Source organism: Homalodisca vitripennis, chromosome 2 (genome assembly GCF_021130785.1).
Source record: "Homalodisca vitripennis isolate AUS2020 chromosome 2, UT_GWSS_2.1, whole genome shotgun sequence".
Classification (NCBI taxonomy): domain Eukaryota; kingdom Metazoa; phylum Arthropoda; class Insecta; order Hemiptera; family Cicadellidae; genus Homalodisca; species Homalodisca vitripennis.
This window is the reverse complement of record NC_060208.1, coordinates 182,738,458-182,763,299: the sequence shown is the minus strand read 5'-3', so window position 1 is coordinate 182,763,299 and position 24,842 is coordinate 182,738,458.

Here is a 24,842-nt window from a genome sequence, read left to right as displayed (position 1 = left end):
GAACTTGGCTCCAGTTTCCAGGAGTCAAGTATATAACATATCAGATCCAAAACGCTCCATTAAAAGAGAGGTAAACTGGTGCTAAAATCATTAGCATATAATGATAAAATGATAATTATATTATGATAAAGTGGTTTCACGTGCAGCTCGTGAACCAGCTTACAATGTCTCTCATTATTAAACTGAACTAACCGACATAGAGCTTACTTCAATTGTCATGTTACAAGTAGAATATGTGATTTACCTGGAAGGTATGTACAAACGTCAAAAGCATATGCCAAGAATATTTCTCGGATCAGTCATTTCTCAGTCACAGAGGGGACCTATATGTTCAAATGCCTTTTGCACACAAAAAAGAATCTCCTTTCTCTGCGTGACGCCATCAATAATCATAACGGTCTTCCACCAATAATCTTTACGGTACGCCTTAAATAACCATTACAGTACGCCCTCAATAACCATCATGGTATGCCCTCAATAACAATCGGTAGGCCCTCATTCTGCCTAATTATGAGATCTGTAGTGTACACAAGTAAAAACAGTTTGTCTGTCAAAGATTATCCCTTTAAAATAAATATTTTATGTTTATAATAAATGACTGCATTTTAAATATATAATATAAGAAAATCTTGATAAATATCATTAATGTTACTAATATTATATGTATACTTATGACATCCATAATTAATAATTACATAATAAAATACTGAAAATATAAAAATTTATATGGAGTATAGATACACCTACAGCAGTATAAATAGATTACTGTAAATTACCCGTGATATAAAGTAAAGTACATTAAATATTTATAATATTATTTCAAACATAGTATAATGAACAAACATCGATTAATTAATTAAACACCTTGCATATTAAATACATCCAGATGTTGACTTTAAATATTATGTAACTCAATTCTGATTTATAAATTAATAATTTTAATTAGTAAAAAAGAATTTATTTTGCGGTTTAATGAACACATGAAAAATATACTTTAAATATAATTTCAAGAATAGATGGGAAATTGATCGAAAAGTTTCATGAGCTTTTGATGTATACATTAAAGTTATTGAAACTTCGTAGAGATCGAGTAACCTGACTATTAATTATCTTTATACCTCTAAAGGTATATAGATAATTATATAGCTTATTTTTTAAATTGCTCGTTTACATGTAATAGCCCTCTAAACTATAAATCTCTAAAACTCCCTCTAATGCTCTCTTTTCTAAAATTTACTTTCAATCAGTACGAAGTGTGGGATATCCCACTGCTCAAATAGCATTTTCAATATCGTTTTTAGGTGGAATAGGAATTATGACAGGCTTTTATAGTGTAGTATGTGTACATTTGACGTTACTACCAAGCCTATAGCAAATCCATTAAATTCGTGTATGGTTAATACTCTTAGTATTAGACGAGAATTTTATATAAATTTTAACTCATTTCATTTGTTTTACGTAACATACATACTCTAGCTTATGAATTGTCTAGTTTACTATGCTTAAATCACAGTCATAAACAATTAGGTATATTGGTTTTAAATAGTTTTTAATACCAGAAGTTATCTCTAAGGACATGTAAAAATTGTATCCGTATATGATAATTATTACCTTAGAAGTTAGGTACAAAATATATATTTATTTATGTCAGATCAGCTGTGTTTGAGGAATAAAAGGGTAAAACGTAATTTAGGAACAATGTTTAATTAGTGAAAGCGGGCTGGTTATTAGGGAAGCGGGAAATGATTTCTTACTGACGTTAATAAAAACTCTTTCATGAAATTTTTTCAATTTTTATCAATGAATTAATAATCACCATCTTTCAAAAAGTTTGTTAACTTTCAAGCAGTTCATTTAGAAGTTATTTTAATACTAATAATGAAACTTTCGTTTAATTATTTGGTAGGTCCTTACGTGTCTTGTAAGAATAGTATAATTTATGTAGGAACATTATTAACAACATTATTTTAACTGTTTACTCAAATATCACTATAAATGTAGGTAAATGAAACTAATTGTGGTCAGGTTTGAATACTTAATCTAGAAGCTTATACTACGTAGGGTACTTCATACCACACGACCACATTCTCCTGTGTTTGAACAGTCTAACATAGAGCAATACATTAAACTGTAACACTAATAAATATCGTATGGCAAACATCCCGAAAATTATTTTGCCCTATTTAAAATACATGGTGTGCTCAAAATTTTTGGTTAAAAGTTCAAATATATTATGTTTCAAATAGGAAGATATGTCACGTAGCACAATATTAAATCTCATAAGGAACGTTGAACAGTTATTTAAAAATATTTTTTAAATTGTTAAGTGTTTGTTAAAAAGAAGGGCCGTTTTGACACTGTTTTTGTTTTTTTTGTTATAGTACTTGTGTCTAAGTTTTCGATTGTAAATGTTTGTATTATACAATTACAATAGAAAATTTTCAAACGGTATCACGTATGAGATTTCTTGTAGTACATTAAATTAAAGTGTATTGGAAAATAATATATAGTTTTTTAATTTAAACTTTACTTGTATCTAATCAGGTTTACTAGTTATTTATAAAAACTGCATTTTAGTATGAATTAATTATTATTCTTAGTAATTACTAAAATTAAAATAATAATTAATCATTGATAAGTATGAAAACCAGATTTTATGTTCAAACAATTTTCTTTTCTAGCTTTCGCTATCTATATTGATAATTTGTTTGTCAGGGTTTAAGGAGCCGAAATACATACATTACGTTGTAATCAATAATAAAACATGTTACAATAAAGTAAAATTTGTAAGAAAAATATAATTTATAGACCTTAAAAAAAGAAAAGTAGTGTGTTTCCAGTATTTATATGTTCTAAGTGCTTTTCAATAGTTGGTGTTATTAATTTAATTTAATAAAAATTGCAAATAAGGCTCAATTAATTATATACACTGTATAGGTAGAAAATAAATTTAACCAAATTTTTTTGCGTCATACAACAAGTTTTACCCCTTAAGACTATTATGTCAGAAGGATTTTCGAAGCGAAAGTGGTTAAAAAATAGACCCATGTTTACTATTTTCGTTGTCGACCTTGTGTTAGTATAGTTTGAGTTTTATACCAAATGTAAACACTCCAATCCCTGTGCTATTTTTAAACTTGAGTTGTTTAAATATGGAACTATATATAACACATACAAGCTCCGAAGTCAAGTCCATTATTTTCTGCAAAACTACGCTACTAAATAGAAATTACATTAGCCAGCGATAAATGTATTGATTTTGAATTGAATTTCTGAATGTATTACTTCAATATAATGATAATAACTTACGTATACACATTTAATTTTATATAAATAAATATAAAATATAACAATTATGTGTGTGTGTGTTTGTGTGCTTTAAAAATATATGTAATAATATTTAGTTTCAAGCTATGTTCAAAAATTCTAGAACCTAGGGTTTCTTTAAACTTCTTTAACATCCAATAATATGTAAAGAGCCAACGTATGTTGTAAACATAAAAGTAATATCGTTACGTTTTTATATTTTATATTAAAATATCATGTGTATTATAATATACTTCCTTTCCTTATAATTATTTCTAATTTTTCTGTGTTTTTCTTGTTGCCAACATGGTTAACTATATAATCAATATAACCAGAGTCACAGTTTAGCGAACAGAAATTAACACTTCATATAAAACGAGTCTATCATTTTTAATACTAATTTAGATGTAGTGGAATGTACGTTGTTTAGGTGACCTCGATAGTAATCATGTGTAAACATATTAAACATACGTGTCATTATATCCAGAAACTAATTTTAATGCCAAAAGCCTAAATATTAGTTTACGATCTAAGTTTTATACAGCTTTTTAAATTATTTATCGCACTCTTCAGGGTAAAAACTTTGTTAGATAATAATTTGATTCTTTATCTTATATGTATCTCGCCCTCCTGATAAACTGACTTTCAACATACGCCAGCATCTAATTACGAGTGCATAAGTGTTAAGAATAGACATTATTTATATTCCGAAGATAAATTTGAACCTATAAAGACTGAGGTCACCTAGGGCTCATTACTTAAATATTTATGACCTCTTCTTTCTAAATACACAATTGTACACGTACAAAGAGTATGTTTCTTAATGTGACCTATCCACAGCAAATGTATTTCAAATAGATAAATATTAAACATACCTAATACTACTCCGTTGATACAAAATTGTAAATATTTTCTGTAAATGATTTTTAGTCAATTATACTTTGTACTCGTAGCTTAATTTTTATCATTGAAATATCAACATCTGAGCATTCGAAAAGGATACGTGTAATAAATTAGTTTTATTAAAGCCTATATTTGGATAAATTCTTGAAACATTTTACAGTTAAATTTTTTCCTTTGTGTACAAATTAAGGAAATAAACTCAAATTATCAAGTGTAATAAAATATGCTAGAGTAATTAAAAACAAATTATTGATACTTTCAAAAATAAAGTGTTTTTATCGGCTTGCGTAATAAATTATACACAATAAATGCTCCTTTTAAAGTCTTTAATTTAAAGTAAACCGTGTTCCAAGAGTAACAGATTAAAAAGTTGAAGAGTGTCATTAAAACTTATCGAAATTGAAATATCAAAGTTCCCTATAACGAGAGGACAACCTCAGCGGCTTGATGTAATAATTTAAGATACCTGGCCAAAACCAATTGAACGTTTATCTCTTTATGTATATCTCTTTAAATTTTAGTGAATTCATACTTATACACTCATCGATTATAATAATCATTCATTAAAATCACTCTTAAGTTCAACAATGAATTTACCTTACCCACTGTATTCTTATGGTTGTATACTTTGACAAATGTTCCCATTCATAAATTTAAATGTAATATTAACTTCTTCTAAGATTTAAAGTTTATTTTGAATGAAGAAAATTCACTCTAACATCTGTCACTTTATAGGGCATGTGTGTAATTATGCATATATTAGATAACTTCGTTTTAAGACATACAGAATTTGAAAGAACAAAAATTCAATATTATTATGGAATATTACAGATGTAAGAATAGAAGTACCTTAAAGTGGTAAATATTATAATTTATTGTTCGCCTTGAAGTACCCACTTAGTTTTACTAGTGTTTTAACTTAGAAAAGTAACTGAAGAATTGCAGTTTAAAATGATAATGAAACGAAAAAAGTATAGTACTTAAAATTAACTTGTTTAAATAATATTTAGATACAAAGGAAATACAAACGATCTTTATTTATTTATATATTTTACTGGTTACATCCGTAGGGTCTCTACGAGGTAATAAATTCATTAAAGTAAATTTAATTATTATTTTGTATAAAGTAAACATTGTTTTATTGCATATCGAGAGTACCAAAAGAAAAGTAATTCCAATAAGACTTGATACTGTTTGATTAGTTCTTATGAAGTCAGTTGTAGTTTAATACTGAAGGTAGGTATTAACAAAACTTTATTTTTAATAATTCGTGAAAAATATTGTCCACTTAGATTAAGACTGATGTAGCATAAAGATCCATGTGTGAGAAACCACCTATTACATTACGGAGACTCTTATCCAGTTACTTAACAATCAAAAACTCTCTACGGTACTTTAGGTTGAATTTTTCAGGCAACATAGTTCAATCTACGTTATAATTAATTCAAACAGTTGAATCACCTACAAAGAATTAGTAGAGTTGAAGCGTCTACATCAAGCAATAAGGCAGCCACAACCCTAATATTTACCAAAAGTCGAGGAATGATGTCGGCTAGGGAATGTTTGAGCAGTTCCCCCACTCACAACATATTCATTATATAAATTGATTTCGCAACTTCGCTCTCAAAATAAGCTTTCATTAGGAGTGTGCTTACATTTATAGAGTACCTGTGGACGAAAATCGATTATTGTATAATTTAAATGCTAAAACTTAATCACTTAAATCAAATGTTAAAATTGTAATTTATATACCAAATATATGAGTGATTACACTGGTTACAAACCAATAGGGTACCATGCAAACTACAAATGTATTACTACAAGCAGTAAGAGATCCAGGTCTTCTGTAACTCATGAAATATCCATTCTGACAATAGCTATGAATATAGTATTTGTTGTCTAGTTATTCCTTCATGGATTTTTTATTGCAATGTCAAGGAGTATCGCGGGAGGCTTCGTGCTTGCTCCACGCAGATAATATACTAGACCATATTTTGGAGACCTACTACCCTAATACCGAGGTTTGCCTCTTTAAATTTTAAAATACATGTGAGGTTTTTCAACGAAACACCACTTTCTATGTTAATTCGTTCGATATCAAGCATACTGCTAAATAAACTCTGATCAAATAGGTGGGATTGAACAATCATACAATTTATTTATATGAGACTCCGTTCATTTAATTAGATTCTTAAAGGTAATTGCACTAAGAGACAAATCATAACATTGTGTAAAATTATAAACTATAACTGATCAATACATTGTAAAGAAACCCTTATTTTAATTGGTTAAGCAATACTACATGATTTTTAACCAATGGGTGGAACCCAATCTGGTGGCTGAAGCGTTTAGTTCATTTTATTCCAGTGTCGGTCAACCAATGTCTACAGGCAGTAGTATTGGGTCGTCGCACGGAGTTGTACAGCCGGAAATGATCAGTAAAACACTCTTCATTTTTCCTACCTCAGAAGAAGAGGTGATGAGGGAAATTAGATCTCTAAAGCCTAAAAGTTCTGCTGGACCTGATGAAATCTCTCCAAAGCTATTGAAGCATGTCGCTGATGCAATAGTCAAACCTCTTACGTATCTTATAAATCTGTCATTCAACCTGGGTCAGTTCCCTTCATCACTAAAAAATGCAATTATAAGACCAGTTCATAAAAGGGGACAGAAGGACGACTGTAACAACTATAGGCCCATCTCGCTCACTTCCACATTGTCTAAGGTATTTGAGCGCATATTCCTAACAAGACTCCTGTCATTCATGAATTCAAACCAAGTGTTTTCTTTGAACCAGTTTGGGTTTATGAAGAATAGATCGACATCTGATGCCATGCATTGTTTGGTTTCTTCTGTGGTTCAGTCCCTGGATTCTGGCTTGAAAAGTACTGGGATCTTTTTCGACTTGTCAAAAGCATTTGACATGATTGATCATGACATCCTGTTACGTAGGCTGTCTTGTCTTGGACTAAGGGGTGTCGCTCATTCGTGGATTTCTAGCTATCTTGGTGGAAGAGGTCAATTGGTTCAAGTACCTTATGTGGATGGCAGTGGCTGTCTAACATCGGTTCAGTCGTCACAGGCATTGGTCTCTAGGGGAGTTCCCCAGGGGTCGGTGCTTGGTCCCATTCTCTTCCTTCTTTATGTGAATGAGCTACCCAAACAGGTCACTAGAGGAAAAGTCTGCCTTTTTGCAGACGACACTACCTTTTCAATTTCAGCTCGTCATCACAATGAACTTGAGGTTGCTATTTATGAGGAGACAGGTGCTTTAATGCAGTGGTTTCAGGAGAACCGCTTACTCTTAAACAGTGAAAAAACTAAAGTCGTTGATTTTAAGATTGCGGGCTCTGTCAGTGATGATAACAGAATGTTTCAAATTGGGGATGATACAATCGAACCATGTCTTAACATTAAGTTTCTTGGGATCATCGTTGACAGAAATCTTAATTTTGCTCAGCAAGTTGATGCGGTCTGTAAAAGGATTAGCTCGGGAATCTTTGTGTTGAGGCGCCTGTCCGCTTTCGCTGGTACCGATGTCTTACTAGCTGCTTATTATGGCATTGTGTATCCTTCTTTATCATATGCCATTGAAATTTGGGGCTTTGAGTGCACAAGGACCAAAGTATTATTCAAGCTTCAAAAGAAAGCAATTAGAATAATATTTGGAAAATCATGGCGTTCTTCTTGCAAACCTCTTTTTACTGACAACAACATATTAACTTTTCCATCCATTTACATTCTACATGTTGTCAAGTATGTCCATAGAAACTTACCTTTGTTCAAGTCTGACACTCTTCCACACATCTACGATCTCCGGGAATCGGGAAAAATCTCTGTTCCTAGGCATAAAACTGCTTTTTATGAACACCACCTTAAATATAATGGGATCAGGCTTTACAATGCACTACCGGGGGAGCTCAAGTCAGAGAATAATTTCAATTCTTTCGGAAACGGGGTAAAGAAAATTCTATTACAGCGGTGTTGTTACAGCATCGGGGATTTCTTGTCCTGATGACGAATTGAATGTAAATAGGTATGGGAACGAGCTAGTTGTAGATAGCTCTTTTCTTATTGTAACCCATAGAAATGTGCAATGTGATAATCATATGTAATTACTGTTGTACTGGATTACTTCGTTTATTTTTGGTTGACACTATTGTATGGTTGAAAAACTGTAAAAATAAAGATTTTTGAGTTTGAGTTTGAGTTTGAGTTTTAGGCTATGAATGTGGATCGCAGATAAAATTTCCTTTAAGCAACAATTGAGCTGCTGAATTGTCAGTAGCAGAACATTTGTATTGTCGAAAAGGCTCCCTTGAGACAATGTCACTGGCAGCTTGTCTATTTTGGCAAGAATTATTTGGGCTTGATAAATCTTATATTTTACGGTGTGTAACTTTTCGTAAAGCTGCGTTACATTTGTACTGATCCAGTAACTTTTCAATATATTGTGATATATACGGATAGTACGATGCCACTGAGTTGTCTAAAGGGGGAGGAGAAATTTTCCTTCAATAATAGGCTCATCAAAGTCCCATTGATATACAATGATTATGCACCATGTCATCACTTACCGATGTCTATGTAAAAATTTAGTTTGATGGAAAATTTAAACTTTTACTTGTGAAATCTATCTCAACATATTTTATGGATAGTTAAAAACATGTGTTCCTATTTCACATGTTATATTGCTATTTTACTTTTTATTTCTTTTTAATTTGAATAATTTAGTACGTTTACAAAGTTATTTATTATGCGATTAACACGTTGCCATCATGATTGCCTATAAAATAATATAAAGATATTCCCTAACGGCCTGAACATCCCAAATAGAGACATTCACTATTATTTTTATCCACGTTTCCTAATCGAAGCTAAATATTATATATTTCATAAGTGATTGTGCTGATGACATTTGGAGATACACTGTAATTTATAGTATTAACTGGTACTTTATTGACGAAAAACTGAGATGTGCTGTTTCGTATGACAGTGAAACCTTCGTTAACGTGTGTACAACAACCAATTTCATCCTTTATTTTCTAATTTGTAAGCCCAATTTTATATATTTCCATTGCTACCCAACCTAGCCCTCTTTCTTTAATAATCTGATGTATTTACTCTTTACGAGTCTGTTTTAATTGCCTCATACCGATAATTTATTATAATTTGATACATTATCTATAAAAAACCATTACATGGTTTTTGATATATGTAATGTTGTTAGAAACTGTTTAAGAAAGAAATTCTACTAAATTTTGTTTCTTACAGCTAACATGCTGATTATTACTTTAAGCTAACAGGCTTGGTGCGTAGGGAAAACGCTGTTGAGTAATACAAATACCATTAAAACTCACATTCTATTGACAAAATGTATATAATTTACTATTAGTCCTATGTTTAACCGTAATATACTCTATTTTTTATGCTGCTGGTCGTATGTAAAACAATCAACGGAGTATCTAAAGGAAGGTGACAAATACTTCAAACTTTCATTCAACAATACTTTCATACACGCATGTTTTACAACTATGTCTATTTTTTATGGTAAGAATCATAGTTTGAAAAGTGGATTTTTTATTGCTCGTTTAACTGTTAAAACCAAAGCAATATCAATCTTCTGTGACTAAGTAAATTGTACATACCAAGTTTCCAGTCTCTATAGCTTTTATCTTAAGAACTATCGTACAGAAGGTCAAATAAATGGACAGACGCTCGGGTGACGCTCACTAAAACAAAGAGAATGTAACTCAGAAAAATATGTTAAGTTAAATTCGAAGTAGTAACGTTTTATTCATACCACGTATTTAATAAAGTTTTCGTTGTGTCATATGTCTCCAGTTTACAGCCATCTCCTTCAGGTGATATTAATGTTGTATTTACGGCCTCGCTCCGTGTTATCTTTCATTTTCCTATCTCTGAACACCGTCGTTTTTCATACCTTGCCTTTTTGCTCTTAGTCAAAGTTTGTTCAAGTTACTTTGATGTACATCTATTCTTCCCGATAAATCATATAGATTTCAATCAGGCTTTATTTCTTGAACTAAATGTGGTAAATATCAGTATAAATTGTACTGGTAGGAAATTTTAGAGATATTACAAAACATTTTAACACTAGTTGTTATGAAACGGGAGATATATTACTTATTTTACTATAAAACCCCTATAATACCATGAGTGGGTATGATTGATATTTTAGTGGTGATGTAGTAAACTGATTATTTTAATCTGTATAATTTCCTACGATTAGAATTGATACCTCTAACAATAATATGTTAAATCACTACATGAATGATTCAAGTTTTTCGGTATATATAATTTATCCGATTTATATGATACTATATTTGCTTGAGTATTGAATCACCTTGAGTTAACAATATATAAAGCAAGAAAATTAAATTATATTATAAAATTTATTTGTAAAGGGCAAATTCCGCCCAGTTCATTAAATGAGACAGCAAACCGGCAGATAGGAGGAACTATATATATTGGGTGAGAATATTACAGAATGCAGTATATTAAAAGGAATTTTTTATTTTCCATTGAATTAGCATAATATCGTAAAATATACAGCTATAGCATACTCATTATCTAACATTTTAGCATTAGTTACTTGAAATATATCACAATGTACACTTATAACAATAAATTATGGTTGAAACAGGAAACTTAAACTATATATTACAATTAGTTTGTGATTTGCTTTAAAACATATAGTAAACAGTAGTTAGAATATTCAAAAGTTATATTCTTGGCAAATCACTTAAAGAGCTAAAATATTTGCACCTAGTAAAACCGAATATCTCGTCAGTATTTTTGCAGTGTTTCTGGTCTACGGCAATAAATACGAAGAGTCACTACAAAGAATTCTTGCACATAAGTGCACGATCCACCACTTTAGTGTACCATAGCTTTATAGCGTCAGTGTGAACGTGTAGCTTTATGAATAGTTGACTAATTATACTGAATGTTAATATACAAATTTTTTTGTTTTTATTATGATGACCCTAAATAGTCTCGAACTCATAAGATTTAAGTAGATACTGGTGGAAATTAAAACTGCACCCTTTTAGAAATATTCAGGTTTATTAAATCAATTCAAATGTCAATTATTAACCTTGTATTCCACCAAAACAATGTTTTGAACAATAGGTTAAAATTACTACTTCCTTAGGCAAGGCACTTTCGATTTAATATTGGCTCACTGTCCTCTAAATACGTGAGTATAAAATATAAAAAATAAAATAATAATCTTGAATAAATCTGAATGAAATAAATTAAATAGGCTTCTTCTCAAAACTAATAAAATAATAATAATAAACTTCTTTCAAATTAAATTCTCAAACAAAACTAAACAGTTCTCAACAGGAATTTTTCACAAGTTCCTACAGGATATGGTGCAGCACCTGCAGCTCTAAATTTTTACTACAATACTTAGAATTTCAATTAAATTTTACGTTCGACTTTAATAAATTACTCCTTTACAATTCATATATATATATATATATATATATATATATATATATATATATATATATATATTATAGTCCTCACTCAACAGAATTTGATCGTTAATTTCAAAATTTCAATTCCAATTTTAAATTAATTCACTTCTTAATTTTGCAAATTTCAAATTTAGAAAAATTTAATAATTCAGTCAAAGTACTTAGCTCTTTGGTCGTGAAGGTCTTGGAGTTCGGTATTAATATAATTTATACCGACGGATCCTACGCCCGACACTAGTTTTAAACTCGCACTAAAATGACTTTACTCTCTCGCTTCTCAACTCGTAATGGTAGCAGAACGTGGTTTCTCGGCCTGCACCGACTACGCTCCTGTTCCTGCAGGTCTGTTTAAATCTCTCCCAACGCAGGTTGGCCGCCTAACTAAGATAGAGTCCACTGTAAACTATTGTTTAGCATTCACTGCCATCAAGTCAGGTCTAGACCAGATTCCAAGCGCGTTGTGCCTGCCGCTGGATTACAATATAAATTTACTTTTTTATTCCCTATCCATTTACAATTCTAAAATAAATTTTTATTTATTAAATTTTTATTTTTATTTAAAGTATACCATGTAATTGGTATACACACCCCCCCTTAAAGCGCTTGGTATCTGCCAAGTTTAATACTTAAATCTAAGAAATTTATCTCACATCCTTTAGAAATTGTATTTCCACCTAGCTTTAACATGCATCATAAAATCTACAAAACCTTTTTTTTTTAATTGTTTAGGTGGATTCAATGGATATGGTCTAAGTTTTACGGGTTCATGATCTTTAACTTTTAATTTATACTCATAATCTAGAGTTTTACCAATTTTGTCGGTAAATACCGTTGGAAATTCCTTTATAATTTTTATTATTTCATTGCTGGCCTCTTCGCATCCTATTTTATAAGTGTGATTGGTGTTCATACACGCTACTGTCATATTTTGCACAAATTTTATACACTTCTCTACATTAAAGTCAAATCGACAACAATTATTTTTCAAGTCTATTAACAAACCAGAATGTTTTATTAAGTTCGCTCCTAAAATTGCCTTTTGGGCTAAGTCCTTCACTATAAGAAATTCCACTTTCCAGGTGAACCTATCTATTTTAATTTTTATACTTACACTGCCGATTACGGACATTTTTTTATTTTCAGCACTCATACATGTCAGGTTAGATAACTGGTAACACTTTACAATCTTATTCTCTAATAATAGTTTATACAGTCTATCACTTATTATATTTATACTACTACCAGTATCTAATAATACATTTAATGATATATTCTTGCCAAAATCTATTTCTAAGCTGGGCAATGAAATGACATTGTCCGAATTTTCCTTTTGCCAAGTATGATTTAATTTAGCAGATAATTCATGTGAAATTTTGTTGGACACAATTTTAGGTAACCGGGAAAGTTCGCCCTTCCTTAACTCATTGTTCGAACTTTCCCTACTAACTAGTTTTTTGACTCCTGTACATTACGACCTACATTTTCGGGGTTAATAGCTGGAGTGTGGTTTACAATAGGTCGCCGCTGGTTTACAACAGGTTTCCTGTTTAGCTCCCGGCACTGATAAGCATAATGACCAGGTATATTACATTTATAACAAGTTATTGTTTCTTGCCTCGCCCTGATGCTGTTAACCGGTACATTATACTTCCTAATCACATTCAAATTATTCCCTGTTTTCCTCACGTTTCAGCATAACCTACATTATTCGCCCTTATACACATCTCATCCAGTTCGGAATATGTGCTCGGATTTCCCATAAACACTAGTTTATTTCTGGTTTCAGGATTAATTCCCACCTTAATTAATTCCACAACATCCCTTTCATTTATATTACAACAAAGTACTTCTACTGATTCCTTAATGTCTATAATGTAGTTGGATAAGCTTTCATTATATCTTTGGGGACGGTGCACCTTTTCAAATTTCAAAAGTTCACGCTGATGATAAGGCACGAAATAATTCAATAATATTTCAAGCATTAATTTGACCGTGACATTGTCCTGTTTTATTTCCAATAGTTTCGACAAAAGAGCTCCCTGACTATGTGAAATCGCAATCTCCATAATATCCTCTTCCGTACATCTAGTTTCCTTTTTAAGTTTCAAGATTATTTTAAAGAATTCTAATAATTCTTGAACATTTAATCCATCGCAGATTTTTAACTCCTTCAAATAACGCTCAATGGGGTTCGGTAGTTTATTATAACTTAAATGTGGCCGTCCCGAAACAAACACATCATCTCTCATATTTAGACCAGACTTATCTTTCACTTCCGGTTTACCAGCCTCTTCCAGCTCACCTTCTATTTCCAGATTGGAATCAGATAACTTGCGCACCAAGCTATCAGATGTTTCCTTGTCAATTTTTAGGTTTTTTATTTTTAACAACAATTCACTTAATATACTATTCCGGTTTTCAACATGTTTAGCTATATCCTTCTCTTCGATTTTAAACAATTTACTTAAGTTAGTCAGACGGCGCTGCCAATGATTTATTTTTGTTTCACACCTAACTATGTCCAATGTTAGTCCCTGTTCAATGGATTCCTCCAGTCTAGTTCCTAATAGTTGGGTTTCTAACTTAATTTTATCCCATTCCTCCTTGAAAGCGACCTTTCCACTCAGGTTCAAATAATTACTATTTACATCAAAACTTATTAACTGCCGTAACTTTTTCCTTAAATCTATCACCTTAAGACTAGGAGACACTTCCACACCTCTTAACCTAATTTCATAGTCCAATTCCTCCTTGGTTAACAAGTCCACCTTAAGTGCCATTTTAAAAGTTTAATATTAAACACTTTATAATTTTCCAGTATCCAAGCCACTTATTAATTTACAACCACTAAGTTCAATTTTATTAAGGTTCACCAGAATATAGCAGAGTCGCGCACTTATTTGTATACTGAATGTAATTGGTATACTAATCTATAAAACTGTATAATAATATTTAATATATATACATATACATACATATATATATATATATATATATATATATATATATAATTATTGTAATTATTATATCATTATACGACTATTATAACAATTTTCAAAAGGAATGTAGTTATATATTAGGAGAATATTGTTTTAAATAGACATCTTTATGTTTTAATGTAATTAAGTTAACATTAACCAATATAAGCTCCATGTACAACATGCAAAGATATGCTATGAAAATTGTTAGGTTCAAAATACTGCGTCGTTTGTTAAAAAGAAAGAAACTCCCTCGTAACATGTAAAGATATGCCATGAAAATTGTTAACTTCAAAATACTACGTCGTTTGTTAAAAGGAAAGAAACTCCCACGTAACAGGTAAAGATGTGCTATGAAATTTGGTAACTTCAAAATACTACGTCGTTTGTTAAAAGGAAAGAAACTCCCACGTAACATGCAAAGATAGGCAACGAAAACTGTTAACTCCAAAATACTACGTCGTTTGTTAAAAGGAAAGACTATATATATATATACTTTAAAGACATATTCCATTTTAAAATATCTGCTAACGATATAAATATATTTCAGGTAACACAGAGGAATATCATGTCGAAGGAATATATGCAAATAATATTCTAAATATTATAATAAACGCAATAAAAGTAAAATAATCTCCAGATATATAAATATCTTAATGCTTACAAAATTATATACTTACACATCAAATTATATTATTAATTATTGAATAATAACGTAGTTTTTAGTTAAAGAAAACTATATGAGGCGATTTATTACAAAAATATCTAATCGGCCGTAACATATTTTAAAAGAAATTTTCTGGATTTCTATTATTTTGTGGAATACAACATTTTGTATTTTCTTTGTAACTCTTAATGCATTGTTAGATAGACAAAATAAGGTTTCTTAAACTATACAATGGACAATTTATTCCATTAATTAAGTACATCCATTTCAATTTTGGATTATTAGAATCATGTATCACAGAGCTTACTAAATCTTACATTCTAATGTGTAGTTCTCTCCAGGAAAATCGTATACAGGAAGCAAGAATATGTCTGGAGGAGACGTGATATGAAATATGGTAGCGATATTTGTTCAGGTTTGACGCCAAAGGTACAGGAAATTAGTGAGCACAGCAAACATAAGGTGGCGCACAGGAGTCTGTTTATTAATGATAAAATGTTGGAAAACTATGGTATCACATGAAATTCACCATGATTGTAACTTTCGACTTGCTTGAGATGAGGCATTCAATTTCTACTAATTAGAATTATTGAAACTAATTTAAGTCATTTATGAGTTATATTACGTCTATTTCAAATTTTTATAAAATATTTATATTTTATTTTTCATGGTTCTATCTTAAAATGTCAAAACATTCTTCATTTGACCTCTGCTTTTAACGTTGTTTTATTTTACTAAAGACCTGTTTCTTTTTAGAATATTCTCTTCTTTGGGAAGTCAAAAATAACTCTTTTTGGAAAGTTACACAAATATATTAACTATAAATAACTATACAGCAAAACTTTAGGACTTGTTTAAAAATTTTTTTATCATTCATTATCTAATTGTTTTGTTACTATACATAAGAATATAATAAACAAATATTTCTGTTCTTTGATCTCAAAGTCGATCTTGATATAGATATATCATTAAAAAAAGAGTGAATTAATTGGAATGCATATTTGGAATTTATAGATTCACATCTCTACCTTACTTATATTCTTACTTGTAAATAAAACTATTTCAATATATAATGTAACTCTTGTATAAATAGATAAGGGGCTTTATTTGAATATACAGTCACACCATTACGTCAGTAGCAATATATTCTGAACAGATGAAAAAGGTACTTTAAAATTCAGTAGCAAGAGGGAAAGTATATTACTCATTTAGAAATAATTTTTAAATCATCTCAATCATTGCAGTGGAGCGAGCAAATATGAATACCTGCCAACCAAAATATGAAATCCATTCCTCTTCCCAGTCAGCTGTTTTAAACTGTTCCGCGTAACAACTACATACATAATTCATAATTATTACTATAAGTTTAATTTTAAATGAACACAAAAACAAATATATGAAGAAACCTTCTTTCTGATAAAAATTATACTGTAGAAATAATACTTTTAAGGTGAGAAGAATATATTTAACGAACATTTTGTGCTTAGCTCTATTGCACCTGTCACTTAGTGCAGCGTCTGAATTTTGACACTAGTATAGACTTTACTCCTTATGTCTGGAACCCACGATCGGCTGATCGGATTAATAAAAGTACAACACTCTTTGTCTATATAATACTGGTTGGCTGTTTATTAAACCAAAGACAGCTCTTTTGTAGTCATTGTTTCTCTGATATCGAAACTATGCAAATAGCACGATTTGAACGTCTTCGTTGTTGACTTTTGGTTATAAATTATTACAATTAATAAAATTGTGAAATAAAACAGATTTTTTATATTTTGGCAGAAGTTTTATTGTGTACATTATATTTATTAAATAATTTCTAAATATATTATGAAAGTAATGCGTAAATATACAGATGATGCCCCTTTATGTTGTTGAAATAGAGACATTAAACAAGGTTCGAGTTATACAAGCAGTGTACTGGCTCTTGCTCATAACATAAACTGTTACTACGGTCTGTCCCATGTCTATCTTTGTTTATATCGAACTTTTAATATGAATGAAAGCAAGTATTCTGCAGTTAACTGTAAGAATACATTTTTAAAAGTACTTCCTGTGTGTACTGTTTATTTAATAAGATCAAAACTTGGGAAATGTTGTGATTTTATACGAAAATATTCTAATATTCGCTGAAAACGTCAGCACAATCTTAATTCATTATGTTTAGTTCTGCATAAGAAACATTCTCGTGAACATAGCATGTTCATAATATATGAATTAAAATAATACAATAATTTAATACTGTTCGGTTTAAAATCTGAATAAAATATTAAATGTGCAATGAGTATTATAACTTAATGTAGACATCAAATAAGAAAGAAGTAGTTAGAAGAGTTTAACATTTTAGCTATACATAACTACCCTCAGATTGTACCTATCATAATTTTGTATTAACTATCGATTAAGACTAATGCCTATACAACACAAATTATCTGGATTTATTGTCATATCCTCCAGCTGTACATACTAGGTGGAATGTAACCCCAGAAAAATGTTCATTCGAACAAGCAAAATTACAAAACCGTAAAAATATACAAGTAGTTAGACTGGCGTTTTTTTTAATCTGTGTGGTATATAACGGAATATACAATTTCAGGACGAAAATTGTGTGGTCGTTTAAAATATCGTATTTTATATTGCACAACACTACTTCCGAACGTTTGTTTCGGGGATTATTATATTTTAAACATTAAACTGATCAATAAATAAATTAAATTAAAATTTTAAATTATTGTTTCGGGATGAAAACGTATAACCAAGAATTAATAGTTTCCAGCCTTACTTATACGAACTTGTTATTAGTTTGATTTCATTATTGGAAAGTACTAAAGCAAGCATATGAAAATAAGTGTTTTAAGCTGTGTTTCAAACAACTGGTTTCAATTTCATTCCTTAAGATAATTGATATTAGTTTTATTTAAAAGGTAACAAAGTGTGATTATTTTTCGGTTTGATGGGAGGAAAACAATGATTGAGATGATGTGGTTTTTATGATAATCAAAGTTACTTCATTTAATGAACGGAAGGATATACTACGCAAATAAAATCTGTATCTTGACAATAATATCAGTGCAAAATCGTTAAGTTAACGAAAGAGCAAGTGGAATAAAAAGTAGAAAATACGGACAATGTTAACTGTTGTTCTGGGAAATAATACGAGGTTCTAATAGTAGTGAATCTAAATGCGGACATGCCTTAAGGACAATCTCTTTAGAGCTTAAAAGGTTTACAAGGAAAGTTTTTCCTGATAATCCTAGAGATAGGTATTGGAATTGCATACTAGAACTAAGAAGGTTTGTGGTTATATAAGCTATTTAGAAGTGGCATCTAAGAGTGCTACGAAGCTTACAAACTTCTACGAACCAGTTGAGGCTTCCAAGGAACAAGCAATATCTTATAGCCAAAGGTTTGTGAGGGACCAGCCTATAAATTTTGTTTGTACAAGTCTTATCTACATACTATTTAGTAAGTAATTTACAAACCATACCTTTAACAATTAAAACAATCTATTTAACCTTCAATCACTTCATTAACCTATTACAATAAGTATGATCATATTATAAGTTACTTATATATTAATATTTGGAAATAAAATTACCAAATTTACAAAACTACAATCGTGCAGTGACCTAAGAATTGTTGAATATTTGTTTCTGAAAAAATATTGAAACAAATTCATTTAAAATCAATGTAACATTATATTATTTAATTTAATTCCTAAACATATTTATTTTTAGTTTTTATGATTAAATGGTTATTGAAAGAAAAATTTAATTCGGCTATTGCCATTTATACAAATGTAATTAGTCAATAAAAAAAGTCGATTGACAGGTATTTGTCTTCCGATCATATCTTAGTTTGGTTATTTAAACGCATATGTGATAGATACGGCCAAATACAAAAAAAATCATAAAAAGTAAGGGATCAGCGTAGTAAAGGTAGCAAATTCACCCGGCAAGTGGAAGATCCAGGTTCGAGTCCCAGTGGAGCAAGTTCTATTTGTAATTCAATGTTTATTGAAATATATATATATATATATATATATATATATATATATATATATATAGGAATAATATGCAACAATTTTATTTGTATGAATAAATATGTGATTTAAAAAGCCTCTGATCATATTTATTTCATTACTTATTTAATTCAAGAGGTATGTAAAAAAACTACATATAGAATCAACAATAAAAGAATACTCCATGGGTTTACAATCACCTGTTTGATGGAAATACAACCATACGAAAACAACTATCTGTCTTAGTTGTCGTTCATTTTTATTTTTATACTTTTTATTTATTTTAATTTTTAAACTAATGGCTGCGTAGGAAAAGTTAAATTTAATTATAATCGTAACTTCTTCCTTTATTGTTTATGTAGTAAACACAAATCCCGCACGAAGAAAGATAATCTCCGGAAAGGATTAAGCCGCACACCTGCCTCCAGCAATCTTACTTGAGGTTAAAACTACTAAGGTTAATTATTTGGAAGAACGACAACTAAACATAGTATTTTCCATCATGCTGTGCTTAATGCTACAATATGCACATGCTTTTGATGTGCTTATGCTGTATGATATTATTGGTTACTCAACCAATGTATATATTTAAACTGTTTTAGTTTTATAATATTAATATCCCTAAACTTCTTAAACTTGATAATTATGGCTTATTTAAATTTTCGATTGAGAATAAGAAGGGCTAAAATTAATTAAACTATTTGCATTCCAATAACATTATATGCATTAGGAATAAATGCATGTTAATACCATATCTAGAGGAGTAGACACATAAGCAGTGACTTAAAAATACTAGTTCCAGTAGCCTAAAATGTAACAAAGCATTGCATAATACTAAAGTTAAGACAGAATTACTGATAGTTGAATTAAGTGTAATTATGGCATTATGTTTTGAAACGTGATTACTGTGTTATATAAGCAATTGTCAGCGTGTTGGACCAGTCATTTACCAACATTAGAATAAAATACTTCTAATCTTATTAAACAACGAGAAAAATACTCCTATTTCCAATTTTCTTTCATATCATAAATGTTTTGCAAGTCACTTAACAGTTAAATACCTATTGAATATGGACACTCGTGCATTTTTGTGTATAATAGAGACTATAAAGACATTCAATAATATGCTGATTTAAATTTAGTTACTATTCGAAAGTATCATAAAAGTAATAAAATATTATCAAAAATGTTAATTTTCACCTATTTCAAACGTATTTTGTTTCAATTAATGTACTAAAACAGGATTCTTTTAATATTTTTCGGTTTTTATTATTATCCAATAATATTGTTTTATAATTATTTAATATTATATTTTAAATATTTTTTATTATTATCGAGTTGGCACTCCATTTCAATTAAAAGCGTGTTCGTGAATTGGGAGCAGAGAGACTTTTATACAACCGAGACAGATATTGTGTACTGATACAGTCTTAAAAATATTTATTTCTTAAAAAATCCCAAGGGATCTGTAATTAACTCACATTACAGTTGAAAACCTGTTACCCCACCGAATTCAATCCTACTCGAAATTGTTAAAAAAATTTTTAGTAAGCACCATTGCAGGGAGAATGCCTGTGTACTTCTTGTAGTAATGTAAGTTGAAATGCAACAAATATTTCAATTGGCTGGTAAAGCTTAAGGCAATGAATTAAAACAGAGTTTTTTATGTGCTGGTCAATACCTATTTTAAAATTTGGAACAAAATGTAAACATCTTTTTAAAATTGTAAGTTCTAAATTAATAGCTCTAGTTTTAATTCTAATTCCAAGCTGTAAGAATCTAAATTAATTTCTTATAACACGTATGGAGTTTAAACACAGTTATTTCTTTACGAGGTGTGTAGCTCAGATAACAATATTGTCTTTAATTATAAGGCCATTACTTTATATTTAAGTATGAATCTTTAAGTAACCAAGAACAAATAATTAAAAAATAATAGCGTAAGACATGAGGTAATACATTAGTATTAAATGTACATAGATTACACAATGAACTTTGGTAGAAAACTTATCAATATTGCCGCGATAGTTATAGATGTATTATGTCCTACTCTCTCTTCTATTACTAATATGGTATTTGTTTCATAGAAAAAACAAATTTCCCTAATTTTAAATCCTGTGATTATAAAAGTAATCAGTTAATTTATTAAAGTGCTTTCAAAAATGCTTAATAATTGCAATACAACTTTTTTTAACAAATGCTATTGAGACATTCCACTGAACGTTAACATACGTTCAGGAACAAGAATTGTTTTGTAATATTCACGAAAAAAAATATATTTTGTGTAAAGCCCCATTATTTATTGATAAATATAAGTAAGTAATAACTCCTTCTGCTGTTCACTTACATATTGTATAACGAGCTGTACAAACGGTAAAAATAAGGTAAATCTTTTAAATATATAGTGGGTTTACCTGTTAAAACTTGTTCTCTGACTTCTTCTTACTACTGTTACACATAAACTAAGTAAACATATGAAATAAAAACTAATAACAATTTTTATTATACAATGTAAAAGTGAAAACAGTTCAATACCGCGTTTAAAATTTAGATTTATAGTTTTTAGTTGTAGATCTGCGGATTTGCATAGAATATGAAGTTATTTTTAAAAACTATTATTTAGGATTTCTTTAAAAATACATATATACATTTTATAAAATTTATTCACCCGGCAAGTGAGAGATCCGGGTTCGACTCCCGGCGGAGCAAGTACTTTTTGCGATTCAATGTTTATTGAAATTAAATAAGGCTATTGCCATTTACACAATTTAACGTAAATAAAAAAGGTCATTTGGCAGGTATTTGGTCTTCCGGTCATATGTTAGTTTGCTTATTTAAACACATATGTGACAGATACGGCCAAATAAAAAATAATTGAATCGGAAAAAGTAAGCGCTCTGTAGTGTAATGGTAGCACATTCACCCGGCAAGTGAGAGATCCGGGTTCGACTCCCGGCGAAGCAAGTACTTTTTGCGATTCAATGTTTATTGAAATTAAATAAGGCTATTGCCATTTACACAATTTAACGTAAATAAAAAAGGTCATTTGGCAGGTATTTGGTCTTCCGGTCATATGTTAGTTTGCTTATTTAAACACATATGTGACAGATACGGCCAAATAAAAAATAATTGAATCGGAAAAAGTAAGCGCTCTGTAGTGTAATGGTAGCACATTCACCCGGCAAGTGAGAGATCCGGGTTCGACTCCCGGCGGAGCAAGTACTTTTTGCGATTCAATGTTTATTGAAATTAAATAAGGCTATTGCCATTTACACAATTTAACGTAAATAAAAAAAGTAATTTGACAGGTATTTGGTCTTCCGATCATATGTTACTTTGCTTATTTAAACACATATGTGACAGATACGGCCAAATGCAAAATAATTGAATCGGAAAAAGTGAGCGCTCTGTGGTGTAATGGTAGCACATTCACCCGGCAAGTGAGTGATCCGGGTTCGACTCCCGGCGGAGCAAGTACTTTTTGCGATTCAATGTTTATTGAAATTAAATAAGGCTATTGCCATTTACACAATTTAACGTAAATAAAAAAAGTAATTTGACAGGTATTTGGTCTTCCGATCATATGTTACTTTGCTTATTTAAACACATATGTGACAGATACGGCCAAATGCAAAATAATTGAATCGGAAAAAGTGAGCGCTCTGTGGTGTAATGGTAGCACATTCACCCGGCAAGTGAGTGATCCGGGTTCGACTCCCGGCGGAGCAAGTACTTTTTGCGATTCAATGTTTATTGAAATTAAATAAGGCTATTGCCATTTACACAATTTATCGTAAATAAATAAAAGTCATTTGACAGGTATTTGGTCTTCCGATCATATGTTAGTTTGCTTATTTAAACACATATGTGACAGATACGGCCAAATACAAAATAATTGACTCGGAAAAATTAAGCGCTCTGTGGTGTAATGGTAGCACATTGTTACCTTACCCAGGAAACAATATGGTGGCTAGCTCAGAGATGGGTCGGGGTCGGTGGTCCTAGAGGGTCTAGCACTTATACTGGAATGGTCTTTAGGGCGCCACCTCATTTGCAAGATACACACACAGGGGGAGAATGAGGAAACTATCCCTGACGCCGGAAGAAGATGAAATGTCCTTTGAGTTAGAGAAGTAAAGGAATATTATTCTCAGTCCGCTGTTGGGTCGGGAGGGTAAGGCCGGCTTTTACACAGTATTACTAAGATCAGGTCTAGGTCGACCCCATGGACCCTACCTACTGTATAACTTATAATCAATACTAAAGTTAAACTACCCAGTACACAACTAGTCTCAGCTCTTCATTAACATTGACAGATTATTAATAATATCGATTGCTTGGATTAAAATGATCGAATGTTAATATCTACAATCTGTGGTGCAAGTCAACACAATTCTGGTAACTGAACGAGCAGAGAGGATTAATCAATGAGGCACCTGTTTCGATAATTTGATTTTAATTTAATGCCAAGGCAATAGAAAGTAAAAGCCACTCAATAAATACACACAAAAGAAATCACATGCATCAGGGGTTCATGCCCTAATAAATATAAACACAATATATATATCTATTGTTCATGCAAAATAACAGTAAACCTTGCTAAATTAATGAGAACAGTTCGCTCAAGCAAAAAAAAAAGAGCTATACCCTAACAATGAAGCTATAAATAAATATACTTTTCAAACAAATAGGCTCTAACTATGTTAAATGATAGGATGTACTAGTTTGCTCGAGCAATATAAATCTAGCCAATACATAGATAATTAGTGGTGGCCACCGAAAAATAATAAATAGGACACATATATCTTAACAGAGAATAAATAGAACAATTATTAATACATGTTTAAAATGAAAATATTATAGACTATGGAAACAGCCAATATACTATTCAGCTTAGTTCATATAACTTCACTCTGGAAGTGGCAAATACTGAGTCTTCTGTGTCCCACACAAAGGAATAGTGGTCACCGATACGGTCGAAAGTTATAATTAAGAGTTAGACTTATCGGTTGAAGTCTGATAAGGTCCGTCCTGGGGCGATAGTGGCATGTCACGGCCATCCAGGTGTGAAGAGACGATGCCGGCCGACCGGGATGCAAGGGAACACGTCACAGCCAAACTTGTGTCGTCGACCAGAACCCTTAAACATTAATTCCTCATTCCTAATTAAACTATACCATTTAAGGACAACAATTAATCCTGAATTCAGTAATAACATAATTTGTTTGCCAGAAATAATGCAGGTACTACATTGGTAAGGCTTTAAAGCACAGTGCCAAGGACACTTAAACGTGAATAGTAATATATTGAACATTGTGAAACAGGTTTATATACATAATATAAGTCAAGTTAATAATAATAAAATTGACCATTACTAGTAATACGTTGAATGCCATTCTCAAGCCAGTTAATAGTTTCAGCCAATTGAGTAGGCCACAACACCTTGAGAAGTGAGT